This window comes from Sorex araneus, chromosome 4 (assembly GCF_027595985.1).
Source record: "Sorex araneus isolate mSorAra2 chromosome 4, mSorAra2.pri, whole genome shotgun sequence".
Lineage (NCBI taxonomy): Eukaryota > Metazoa > Chordata > Mammalia > Eulipotyphla > Soricidae > Sorex > Sorex araneus.
The window spans coordinates 31,684,622-31,697,750 of NC_073305.1; the positions used below are offsets into that span (position 1 = coordinate 31,684,622).

The 13,129-nt window shown below is 50.3% G+C and overlaps 1 protein-coding gene across 2 annotated transcripts in view; it reads left to right on the plus strand.

Moving 5' to 3' along the window:
* CMTM8 (CKLF like MARVEL transmembrane domain containing 8) overlaps positions 1–13,129 on the plus strand; it is an 89,864-nt gene that overhangs the window by 62,225 nt on the left and 14,510 nt on the right. The window lies entirely within an intron of this gene.

The following is a 13,129-nucleotide window of genomic DNA, read 5'->3' on the forward strand; positions in this document are numbered from 1 at the left end:
ATTATGATTTACAACTTGATAGTATCTCCTAGGGAAAAAAGCTTTTAACATGCTGAGGCTCACCTTTATTGAAAACAATTGTGAATGCGTGTTTCACTTTGTTTGGGCGCCACACCTGCCAGTGCTCAGGACGTACTCCTGGTTCTGTGCTCAAGGATCACCCCTGGCAGTACTGGGTGGGGGCAGTACCATATGGGTGTCAGAAGTTGAACCCCAGTTGGCTGCCTAAGCATTGTCAGCTGTGTCCCCAAAACGAAACAAAAAGAAAAAAGAAATCTCTCCCTGTACATTCTTTTTGTTTTGTTTGAGGGTTTTTGTTTTTTTGGTTTTTGTGGGGTTTGTTTGTTTGTTTTTTTACTTTATGGGTCATACCTGGCAATGCTCAGGGGTTAATCCTGTTTCTGTACTTAGGAGTTACTCCTAGCGGTGCTAGGGAGACCATATGGGATGGATGCCAGGGATCAAACCCTGCTCGGCTGTGTGTGAGGCAAGTGCCCTCACTGCTGGACTATCATCACTCCGGTTTCCCCAGACTTAGTTTGATCTCTGTGCTCGTGGCCTCCCAAGCTCGACCAGGTTTGGCCCTGCTGACTGATACCCAGCACACTGAGGAGATGCTCAAAAGCAAAAATAAAATAGAAAGAATAAAACACTTAAGGGGCTGAAGCGATAGCACAGCGGGTAGGGCGTTTGCCTTGCATGCGGTCGACCAGGGTTCGATTCCCAGCATCCCATATGGTCCCCTGAGCACCGTCAGGGGTGATTCCTGAGTGCAGAGCCAGGAAGAACCCCCTGTGCATTGCCGGGTGTGACCCAAAAAGAAATAAATTAAAAAATAAATAAAACACTTAGGAGTGAGCTTAGCCTTGCACGCAAAAGACTTGTTGACTGAAAACTACAGAACAGGCCAGAGCGACAAAACAAGAAAGGTACAAAACAGAATAAGGGCACTTGTCTTGCATGCAGCTGACCTGGGTTCGATCCCTAGCAACCTATAGGTCTAGCACCACCAAGAGTAATTCCTAAGTGCCAAGTCAGGCAAGTCAGGAGTAACCCCTGAGCATCACCAGATGTGCATCACCAACCCCCACCAAAAAATAAGATCATTTCCAGGCAGCTGGTAAGCCCTGCACAGACTGTGTTGTTTCTTCATCTTCTGATGAAGCTCCCATGCCGAGATGCTTCTGTTGCAGCCAAGTAGGGGTTGAGAGAATGTTTGCATGAGACTGCCTTTACCAACAGAGATGTACAGCCCCGCAGAACCACAGAATCCCCAGCTACATATCTAATGACCTGCAACAAAGGTGTACAGTGGGGAAGGATGGACTTTTAATAAATAATGCTGGGAAAATTAGGTGCCCACTTAGCAATAAATGAAGTTGGATCTTTAACCTTCTACCATAGACCAAAAAAAAAAAAAAATACTGGTTAAAAATAGACTAAAAATCTGTACATAGTCCCTGAACTCTAAAACTCCTAGAAGGAAGCATAAAGGAGACCTTCATGACATTGAATTTTGGCAATGATAACTTGGATATGATTCCCAAAACAAAAGAAAGAGAAGCTAAAATGAACAGGTAGGACTGGGGCTTAATTTGTGCATAGTAAAGGCAACAGTCAGCAGAGTAAAAGGGCAACTTACAGAATGAGGGGAGAAAATTAAATAGGGGCCTGAGAGATAGTACAATGGTTAGAGCGCTTGCCTTGCACCAGCAACCTGGGTTTGATCTATAGAATCACATATGGTCTCCTGAGCACTACCAGGAGTGATCCCTGAGTGCAGAGTCAGGAGTAAGCCCTGAGCACCCACAGGTGTTGCCAAAAAAAGAAACTAAATAACTGATAGGAAATTAAGATTCAGAAAACATGAAGAATTTGTGGGCCAGAGTTACATTATAGGGTATAAGACGCTTGCCTTGCACACAGCCAACCCAGGTTTACTCTCTGGCATCTCCAGGAATGATTCCTGAGCAGAGCCAGCTCTGAACATTGTCGGGTGTGCCTACCCACCACCACCCCACAGAAAAAAAGAAAAAGAAATTAGTAGTCTAACTCAAAACAAACCCCCCAAAAAGGTAAATGGGTGACGGAGAGATAACATAGAGTTTAAGGCGCTTACCTTGCATGTATGAGGCACCCTGGGTTTGATCACCAGTCAAGAAAAGAATTATGGCTTGCAACACAGACACTGAGAGGTCAATAAATTTTTTTAATTAAATAATGAAAATGTTTCCAATTGCAAAAGAAGAAAGAGAAAGAGAAAGAAAGAAAGAGAGAGAGAGAGAAAGAAAGAAAGAAAGAAAGAAAGAAAGAAAGAAAGAAAGAAAGAAAGAAAGAAAGAAAGAAAGAAAGAAAGAAAGAAAGAAAGAAAGAAAGAAAGAAAAAGAGAAAGAGAAAGGAAAGATAGTAAATGGCTGTGGCTTAGTGGATGGTGAAGTTATTCTGTTAAAACTTTAAAGGTGGGTGGGGGTGGGGCTAGCGGAAGAGGCAGCAGGTATGGTGCTTGCTTTACGTGCTCTTGACCTAAGTTTGATCTAGGTCCCCTCGAGAACTGCCAGGAGTAATTCCTGAGTGCAGAGACAAGTAACCTCTGAGCATCACTGGGTGTGCCCCCCCAAAAAAACCCCCAACAACAACAACAAAAAAAAAAACCTTTATGGGATGGGACCAAATCCCTAGCACCCCATATGGTCCTCCAAGCACTAGTAGGAGTAATTCCTGAGTGCAAAGCCAGGAGTAACCTCTGAGTGTTGCCAGATGTGACACATCCCCTCCCCCAAAAACAAAACAAAACAAAACAAAGCCCTTCACCGGACTGAAATTCGAATACTGTAACTTTTCCATTGTCACAAAGCATTATGATTTCCCCCCCCCCCCCCCCCCCCCCCCCCGTCTCTTTAAATTTATGTCCTTCTGGGCTGGATAGATAGTACAAAGGATAAAGTCACTTACCTTTACGTGACTGACACTTGTTCAATCCCTGGCGCCACACAGTTCTCTGAGCATGTCAGGAGCAAAGCCCAAGCATAAAGCCAGAGTAGCCCAACCCCCACCCTATGCCCAAATGCAAATATAAAGTCCCTTCTAATTGTAAAACACAGAAGGAGAGGCGTGATGGCCCTCTGAGGGCTGTGGAGACAGATGCTTCGTGTTACTCCTTGCTCTGCTCAGCACTTCCTTGGGCCAGCAGCCTCAGCCCCACCAAGGAACTGGTTAGAAATGCAGACTCAGGCCCAGCCAGACTCCGGGGATCATGGATTGCACCCTGCACTTAGCTAACTCACCAGATGATTTGTGTGCAGGTGGATGTTTTGGGACATCCAAGGCTTGCTCTCTTCCCTGCCTCCCTCTCATTTAGTTTTTGGGTTTTGGGGTGTGTTTGCGTGTGTGTGTGTGTGTGTGTGTGTGTGTGAGAGAGAGAGAGAGAGAGAGAGAGAGAGAGAGAGAGAGAGAGAGAGAGAGAGAGAGAGAGAGAGAGAGAGAGGGCTGTTTGTTTGTTTGGGGGTTACACCTCGCTCTGCACACGGGGATCACTTCTGGCCGGGCTCAGGGGACCGTATGGGATGCAAGTACCAAAGACCATGAGGAAAAGGCAAAGCTAAGGAGACGAGGCAAAGGTGAGTGGTATCCGGGATTCCAGAAAAGGGAAGGAAGGATGAATAGGAGAAGCAGGAACTATTTTTGAATGGTGAGACAGAGCGTGCTCTTGTAGCAGAGACTGCCATTCTGTCTGTGTCCGAATCCACAGAACGCACGCCACTGAGAGTGAACCCTCTTAGAAACTCTAGACTTTAGTCAGCACACATGCCTCCAGATTGGGTTATCAGTTGTCAGAAATATGCCATGCTAAGAAGAGATACAGATAATCGAGACACTGTGGGAACTCTGAACCTTCCCATCGATTTTTTTCACAAACTTAAAGCTGCTCTAAAAGGGGCCGGAGCCATAGTACTTGTCTTGCATGCACTTGACCCGGGTTTGATTCCAGGTGTCCTGTCTGGTCCCCTGAGCCCTGCCAGGAGTGATTCCGGAGTACAGAGCCAGGACCCCTGAGCAATCACCGGAAACTAAAACAACAATAACAACAATGAAAACCCTGCTCTAAAAATACTCTGGGAGTTTTCTTTTTTTTTTTTCTTTTCTTTTTTTAATGAGAGTACAGGAACCTGTCTCAGAGATCTGGGGCATAATCTGAACTTTTAAAAAATCAATTTGTGTTTTGTTTTGGTGTGGTTTGGTTTGGGGGCCATACTTGGCAATGCTCAGGGGTCTTACTCATGGCGGGGTTCATTGGACCATATTAGGTTGCCAGGGATCCAACCAGGGCAGCCATGTGCAAGGCAAGTTGCCTTAATTCCTGTATACTAACTCTCCAGTTCATGTTTTAAAAATATACTAATTTATATTTATTATATGAATCTGTTTCTGTATGAAAGTCAGATTTAGGGCTAGAGAGGGTGTATAAGGAAATCAGTGTGTGAAATGGGGCAGGGGCGGGGGTGGTGGTCAAGCTCCCTCCAACAGCCAGCAGCCTCGACTTCTTACCCTTGTCTCTGGAAACCCATGTCTGCAGCTGTGACTTCACTGGCTGTGCGCGTCCAACCACACAGAGCAGCTGGCGGCAGCAGGGCCTTGGGGCTGCCTGGCTGGAACCACTGCACTGAAGGTTGAGCTGTTATGGGTCCTCCCCAGGTGCTTCCTGTACTCACCCTGTCCCCCATTTCCTTCTTTTTGACACCAGCAGGCCTCACAGCCTCGGAAATGCAGGGGCAGGCTGCCATGCTTTGCATGGGGGGTACCTGGCTATAAATCCAGGCACTTTGTGCACGAGCTCTGCTCCGGGGGCAGTCCCTGAGGAGCCCACTCCACCCCTAGCATCACCGGGTGTGACACCCCCACCTTCCCAAAATGAAAGGAGCCTAGTTCCCAGGAGGCAGAGGTGTGCGGAGAGAGAGCACCATGCTTGCTGCTCAAAGCTACAGCGGTGAGAAGCATTTCCCATGCCTGCTTGGTGATTGCAAGCAGCTTCACCCTGTGAGCCGCGCCCCCTGCAGGCGGTGGGCGGAAGTGCGCCTGAGGCACTTCCACCTTGCTAGGGCGCAGGGGGCGGGGCCGCTGGCTGTGCTGGGATTCCCAGAGGGAAAAGATATCCTAGGACCTGGCTTGGGTCTGAGCTGCACCAGCTTCGTAGAAGAGGGTTTGGAAGGACCCCACCGTGTTTCCCCTCTGCTGCCTTCCCTTGAACCTTCATCATGCTCCTTATCCCTCCAAAGCCACCTGTCCACCAGCCTTCAGAAACTGCTGCTGAGAGAGGCCAGCGGGCATCTGCCCCCAAAGGAGCCCTCAGGGACAGAAGTGGCCGGGGGTGTTGTCACCTTCTGAGGAGCCTCTGTGCCAGAAGGTCCAGGAGCAAGAAGAGTGCGTGGCATATACTGGCGGAAGAAGAGGGAGAGGCGGAGGCCTCGGGCAAGCATGAGTTGGCACACCCATGGGCACCCCAGGAGCGGAGATGTGGGGAATGTGGAACTGTGGTTCCTGTGTGTGCCACAGAAGCACAGAGGCCCAGGGACGTGGCCCAGCCACCGAGCACATGGCTTGCAAGTGGGGACACCAAAGGTTTTCTTAAAAAGGGGTGCTGGAGGCCGGAGTCTCTGGTACTGGGCTGTAGGTGCTGGGCCTGCTGCCCTCAGGCCTGTCTCGATGTGGCTAGAGCATCTAGTGCCATCTCCGAGATGCCCACTCTGAGACCCCACCTTACTCATACCAAGTCGTCTGCCCTGTATCCAGCACAGTCTGGACCTTGTTCTTTCTTAGGATGGTGGAGGGGGTTGTGGCAGTGGCAGGAGTCACACCCAGCAGTGCTCAGGGCTTGCTCCTGGCTCTAGCCCTGGGGGTGACTGCTGGTGGTGCCAGGGACAGAACCTGGGTTCGACTACACACAAGGCAAGTGCTTTCCCTACTGGACTATCCCTCCCCTAGACTTGCTCCGTTCTCGGTTGTGGCTGAAGGTGACCCCTTGCCATAAACTCGGCCCACTGCTGTCACTGCCGAAGGAACGCAGGAGAAACGTCAGAGAACATGTGAACAGAGAACATGGCTATGGAGGCCCTAAAGGCATGTTGCCAGGATGCTGGGTCCCCTGCTGGTCACTCAGGGACTTGAGACAGGGCAGAGAATGCTCCAAGCAAGAACCAGGTCACGGTGGACCAACAAAACTTTGTCCTCGAGCTTCATTGTTAAGGAGCGCTCAAGTGTTTGAGGGGAGGTTGAGGGGACCAGGGGACAACCCCCAAAGTGGGGAGAAGATCTCTGATACAGAATCCCACAGGGATTCAGAGACAAGGGGCTGGCGCCTTTCTCATGCTATCCTCACCGCTTCCCAAACTGGGGTGCAGAACCCCAAATTTGCCAAATTCCTCGTTGAAGGAAGCCTAACCTCTGTGACTGCGCTGGCTAGAGAGTCCCCACTAGCCCTGGTGTCCAGCACTGTATAGCAGGGACCTTCCCACTGGTGCTTGGGGCTGCCGGGCTATTCCTGAGGATCCTGAGCGCCATGGAGCTGGCCTGGCACAGCACATGCCACACAGGGCCTCCACCCTGTGGCCTCTCCCAGCCCCCTCATCCCACCGTGGAAGATTTGGCAGGGGCACGATGTGGGACAGTGAATCTGCGGGTGGCACTTACCCTTCCCTATGACCCGTGAAGTCATCTTGATGTCAGCCAGCGGATGTTGTTGTCAGCTGCGTTTCCAGGCAACGCGTGGTGTCTGAAGCCTGGGTACCAGGCCATGGTTCTCTTTCCCCAGCGTGCTGAGAGAGTGGAACTCACACGGCAGATGGGCAGCGGGCATCTGCGAGCCAGGCCTGGGGTGCTGCCGACTTTCAGTGGTGTGTGGCCCCCATCTAGTGGGTGAGAGGAGAAGGGTGCCGGTGCTGCTGTATGGTAGAGCTGAAAGAGGGTGCAAAGGTTTGGCCTCTGTTGAAGGTCCTCCTTGGCTCTGTAAAGAAATGCGCAATAGCTGGATGGAGCCGTCATTTGGGGCGCGAGATTCCCTGACGGTGCACGGAAGGGGGAGCCCTCCGGTGCTAGCAGCTTCTCCGGCTCAGTGTATTAACCACCTGGTTTGATATCTGCGTGCCTGTGTGTTGTGTGTGTGCATCTCTGGGGCTTTTGTTTTATTTTGAAGGAGGGTTTGGATGCACCTGGTGGTGCTCAGGACTCACGCCTGGCCCTGTGCTCAGAGTCCCATTCATAGCACCAGGTCAGCTATGTGCAGAGCAAGTGCCTTAGCCCTGTGCTGTCTCTCTGGCCCTATAGAATGTGTCACTCAATCCTGTTCTCCCCACTCCAGGAGGAAGGTGTCTGCACCCCCCAGGGACGGAAGCTTAGGAAACTAAGTCTCAGGTTTCCCTTTGTCTGCATGCAAGGGCGTAAAGCCCAACCAGGATGGCTCTGCAGAGATTCCACCCCACTAAGCCGTCTCCTCCTCTCTGCTTTCCCCTTGAGTGACATCAGTCCAGCCAGAGAGGGACGATGGTAGGAAGGCAGAAATGGGGTGGGGTGTGTCAGGGAATCAGGACCCTAGAATAGGAAGGAAATCCCCTCTGCTGAGATCGTCGCTGAGTGCTGGTGCTGGTGAACGTTAGCTAGCTCGGCGTTCTTTGCTCATTTCTTCTGAGTGATGGTGTGCATGGATTTCTCTTTTTTTTTTTTTTTTTTTTGCTTTTTGGGTCACACCTGGCAATGCACAGGGTTACTCCTGGCTCTGTGCTCAGGAATTACTCCTGGCAGTGCTCGGGGGACCATATGGGATGCTGGGAATCGAACCCGGGTCGACTGCGTGCAAGGCAAACACCCTACCCACTGTGCTATTGCTTCAGCCCCTCTGCCTGCACGCTTGCTCCCTCTCGAATGGCACTCTTTTTTTTCTATTTTATTTTATTTTTATAAAGTTGTTCACAATTTTTAAAATTTTATTTTATAAGGTAGTTCACAATATTTGATTACATTCAATATTCAAACACCAATCCCATCACCATAACACCTTCTCACCACCATATTTGGGGTATTTCCATCCCAAGCCCCAATCCCTGCCCCAAAGCACAACCGAACTAAGATATTTTGTATTGTTTGTTATGAAAAACTCCTGAAAATGCTACAAAAAAAGTATCCATAGAGGAAATAGTGTGAATATTGTTCTATTTTGACAGGGGCCATTAAGACCTTCTTTAGGACATCACAAATATGTTGTTAAAGGTGATGTGAATTTTGGTTGCCTCCTATTTGAACCCTATCAAATGAGGTGTGGTACTTACAGAGAATGGGTAGGGAGTGTCTTAGGATGTGTTGCGTGGTCACAAATGTGGCCACACGGTCCAGGAATAGGTTCACTCGTGCGTGAGGCTCGGCCCAAGCGTGTGGGGAGCAGCCTTGAGTGTGGTGGCGGTTGGGTTCTGGAGCTGGGGCTGAGTCCCTTGGGGCAGGGAGGGCTCTCTCCCGGCCCCCTCTGAGGCACCCCGAGTGAAACAGCCTGGCTCGGGGTCCCATGGCATGACTATGGTGGGCGTCCTAGTCCTCCCTCTATAATATTTGATTACATTTCATATTCACACACCTATCTTACCACCCTTACACCTGCCCACCTCCGTATTCTGAATGTTTCTATCCTGAACCCCAAACCCAAAGTAGAACCGAAGTAATTTATTTTGTATTGTTTGTTATGAATAATCTGCTAAAAATGATCCCAAAAAGGTTTCTTAGAGGAAAGTGTGTGAAGATTGTTGTAGTTCACCCAGGACCCGTTAAGCCCTTCTATAAGAGATTAGTAACATGGGGCTGGAGCAATATTACAGTGGGTAGGGCATTTGCCTTGCCTTGACCTGGGTTCCATTCCCAGCATTCCATATGGTCCTCTGAGCACCGCCAGGGGTGATTCCTGAGTGCAGAGCCAGGAGTAACCCCTGAGTAACCCCAGCCAGGTGTGACCCAAAAAGCAAAAAAAATAGAGATTAGTAACATGTTAAAGATTGAGCCTTGTACACATATATATATGCATATGTATATATATATATGTATATATGTATCTGTACAAATATATTTCCCCCCCTAAGATTGGTCGCCTTCTGCTTTAAACCCCATCAAATGTGGTTGCTACTCTTTCTGCCAGTACTCTGGTCCTTTGCCCTCAAACTTCTGTGGGCGGCTGTTGACTTGGAGAAAGGTGCTTCCCGGAGATGCACCAATCTCACACACTCCCTGCGAGAGCTCGCCGAGGTTTGAGCATGAATGAGTGTGGCCAGATGTGCACCATGTTAAGCACCTCAGGAGCACAGCTGGGCCTGGTAATATAGTTTGATTCTCCCAGAGCAGGGCACAATAAAAAGTCTGTTCGTAGTTGCTGGCTTCCACAGCCACTTCACTGTGACGAGTTCAGATGGCAAATGATTGAAAGTCCAAGGAGGTATTTAGAGATGTGCCGAGCTCCCCCTGGATCAGGGCAGCTGTCCCGGGGCAGAGCCAGCTGGAACAGCTGCCACCGTGCTCCTCAGGCTTCCTCGTTAGTGGCCACAAGTCTGTCACTTGCTTTCAAACTGGCACAGAGATCCAGGAATGGTCCTTCTGCCAGCAGAAGCTTGAGTCCAAAGGAAGCCAGCCAGCCTGAGTGCCTCGGGGACGCCTTCTCCAGCGAGATGTGCAGAGACAGTAGAGGAGACCTTGAACCAGAGATCACTCCTCCGAGGGCCCCCCAGTCTGCTGCAGCAAAACTCCACTTGACTGCTTCTGGGGGTGTAGCGTGGTGGCAGCCCACAGGCACACGAGAACCCAGCTTCCATGCCCAGCACCAACTTAATAGCCATAAAGTAGGATGTTCTTGAGGATCGGGACAGGAAGAGCGTGCAGCTCTGAGAGACTGTGTCACGGACACACATCATTGGCGAGTGCTCAAGGGTGAGCCCACAGTTACTTTGTACTGGGGTCAGTGAGATGACCCAAGACACAGGGCATATGCTTAGTTCGTGCGAGGCCCTGTGTTCAAATTCCTTAGGTAGGAATTTCAAAGTGCGGGGGCTGGAGTGATAGTATAATGGGTCGGGCACTTGCCTCGCACGTGGCTGATGTAGGTTCAATCCCCAGCACCCCATATCATCCCCTGAACCCCACAAGGAGTGATTCCTGAATGCAGAGGCTGGAGGAAGCCCTGAGCAGAGCAGGGTGTGGAGGATGGATGAAAGATGAGTGGACCTGGGGAGTGCACCCTCTGAGGGGGAGAGAACTAGCAGAGAGCTTCACAAAGTGGCTGTTGATGATTGTCAGCCCCCAATGTTGTTGTCGTTGCTTGTTGTTGTTGTTTGTTTTGGGGCCATGCCTGGCTCTGGATGTAGTGCCCAATTACTGCACTCAGGGTTGCCACAATGGAAACTAAAATTTAACCACACATTAAAAAAAAAAAAAAAAAAAAAAAGAAGCCTCCCTGAAGTTAGAAACCCCCGCTGGATGAGGAAGAGTCTCTACAAGTCAGTAAAACCGTGATGTGTTTGTTTTGGTTTTGGGGTCACACCCAGCGGTGCTTGGGGGCCACTCCCAGCTCTGTGCCCAGGGGACCATGCTCAGTAACTCAGGAATTACTCAAGCTGGGGCTTGGGGGAACTTAAGGGATACTTGGAATTGAACCCCGGGTCAGCCATGTGCAAGGCAAGCACCTACTTGCTCTACTATTGGTCCAAACTCCCCAAACAATTTCTTTGTAATGGGGTCAGGGCGGTGGCCCAAGAGACAGGGCATATGCTTAGTATGTACGAGACCCTGTGTTCAATTTCTGGGTCTGCTGGTCCCCAGACACTCTTTTTTTTTTTCTTTTTGGGTCACATCCAGCGATGCACAGGGGTTACTTCTGGATCTGAACTCAGGAATTACCCCTGACAGTGCTCAGGTGCTCAGGGGACCATATGGGATGCTGGGAATCAAACCCAGATCGGCCACGTGCAAGGCAAACACCCTAACCGCTGTGCTATTGCTCCAGCCCCTCCCCAGACACTCTTGCTGTACCTACACGACCCTCCTCTACCCCCAAGCCGAGCCTCCTCTCTGTACTCAGGACTTAAACTGTCTTTCCACCCAGGTTCTTTCTCTTATGTTTCATCATCTTTTTCTTTCCTTTTCTTTTGTGTGTGTGTGGGGGGGCACACCCAACAATGCCCAGGAATCACTCCTGGCAGTACTGGAGACCGTGTGGGTTGCCAGGGATTGAATCACATTATTCACACGCCAGGCGAGTGTCCTACCCGCTGTAGTCCCCGTGTTTCATTATCTTTAGAGTCGCTTCTAATCAGCATGACTTTTTCCTCCCCAAAGACATTGGGTTTCTCTGGAGGTCTTCCTCAATGTCATTATGGTGGGAGGGGGCTTGTAAAAAGATTGATGCATTAGGTGAAACATTTTTACAATACTATTTTATTTGGGGGGTCTTTTTTTTTTTTTAGGGGATCACATATGACCATGCTCAGGAATTACTCCTGACTCTGCACTCAGGAGTTACTCCTGGCGGTATTTGGGAGACCATATGATTTGCCGGGGTTTTGAACCTGGGTTGGGCACATGCAAGGCAAATGGTCCCCATATGGTCCCTGAGCACCACCAAGAGTGGTCCCATCCCTGAGCACAGAGCCAGGAGTGGACCCTGAGCACTGTCCGGTGTGACCTGAAAACAAAGGCTTCTCATGCACGTAATTCCAACATCACATTCATCTAGCGATAGTTTTAAAAGTTGTATGTTGCTGAAGACTCTGACAAAGCCCTACGCAAAGAGCCCCACCCCCCCGCCCTCCGGGTTTTGGCTGAGCAGGAAAAAGGGCAAATTGGCACGGGAGGGGGTTGCGTTGTGATGTAATCAATCATCTATTCTGAAGAGGCATAAAATTGTACCTCGAAAAACGTAGTCTTTTAAATCAGGGTTGCCACAATGGAAACTAAAATTTAACCACACATTAAAAAAAAAAAAAAAAAAAAAAAGAAGCCTCCCTAAAGTTAGAAACCCCCGCTGGATGAGGAAGAGTCTCTACAAGTCAGTAAAACCGTGATGTGTTTGTTTTGGTTTTGGGGTCACACCCAGCGGTGCTTGGGGGCCACTCCCAGCTCTGTGCCCAGGGGACCGTGCACTGCCAGGCCTCCCACATGCAAAGCATGTGCACCAGCCCTTTGCGTCTTTTCCCTGACCCCCACCCAGGGGACTGGAACAGGGGCAGTAGCAGCAGCTGGGCGCTTGCTAGAAATGCAGACACTCTGAGGTTTGGGGAGAGGGGCTGCGGCAGCTGCTTGGGGCTTCTTATTTGAGCATCATTCTGTGTAGCCAGGAAAATTAGGTAACAACAGACAATCCAGGACGCTGGAGGGGCGGGGCGGGGGGGGGGGTGGAGGGGGCGGGGCGGGGCAGGGGTTAAGACACTTCTCTTGCATGCATCCAACGCTGAGCACCACCAGGGGGCACTCCTGAGCACAGAGCCAGGAATAGCCCCTGAGCATGGCTGGGTGTGGCCCAAACTGCCACCCGCCTTCCAAAAAAATTAACACCCAAAACAAAAACCATCAGCCTTGTGGTGGGATCTCAGCTTCCTCCACAGAGGGAGTTGGAAACCTGTGTCCTTGCACTGCTGTTCTCATCATCCCCTTAGCCTACTCTCGTTTCATTGTTGCAACCAAGGAAATGACTCTAATCCCCCCCACACACATTTTCCCAGATGGTCCCAGAGTCGCTTGGTCCTGGCCCCTCCTTTTCCTCTCTCTGATCTAGAAAAATCCTTTTAGCTTCTTAACTGGGTCTTAACTTAAATTCACTCCTTGGTTTTTGGTTGTTTAGGGTTGTGTGTGCGTGTGTGCGTGCGCGCGCACGCGCGCACAGGCTGATGGGGGTGACCCTTGGCAGTGCTCTGGGCTTACTCCTGGCTCTGTGCTCAGGGATCACTCTTGGTTGGGTTTGTGGGACCATGTGTGGTGCTGGGGATTGAATCCAGGTGGCCCTCAAGGTAGCACCGTGCCCGCTGTCCTGTCTTCTGCCCATCCTCAGTCCTGTCCTGTCTCCTGCCCATCCTCAGTCCTCAGGCTTCCGCAGTGGTCTGGTCTCCTCACACCCACC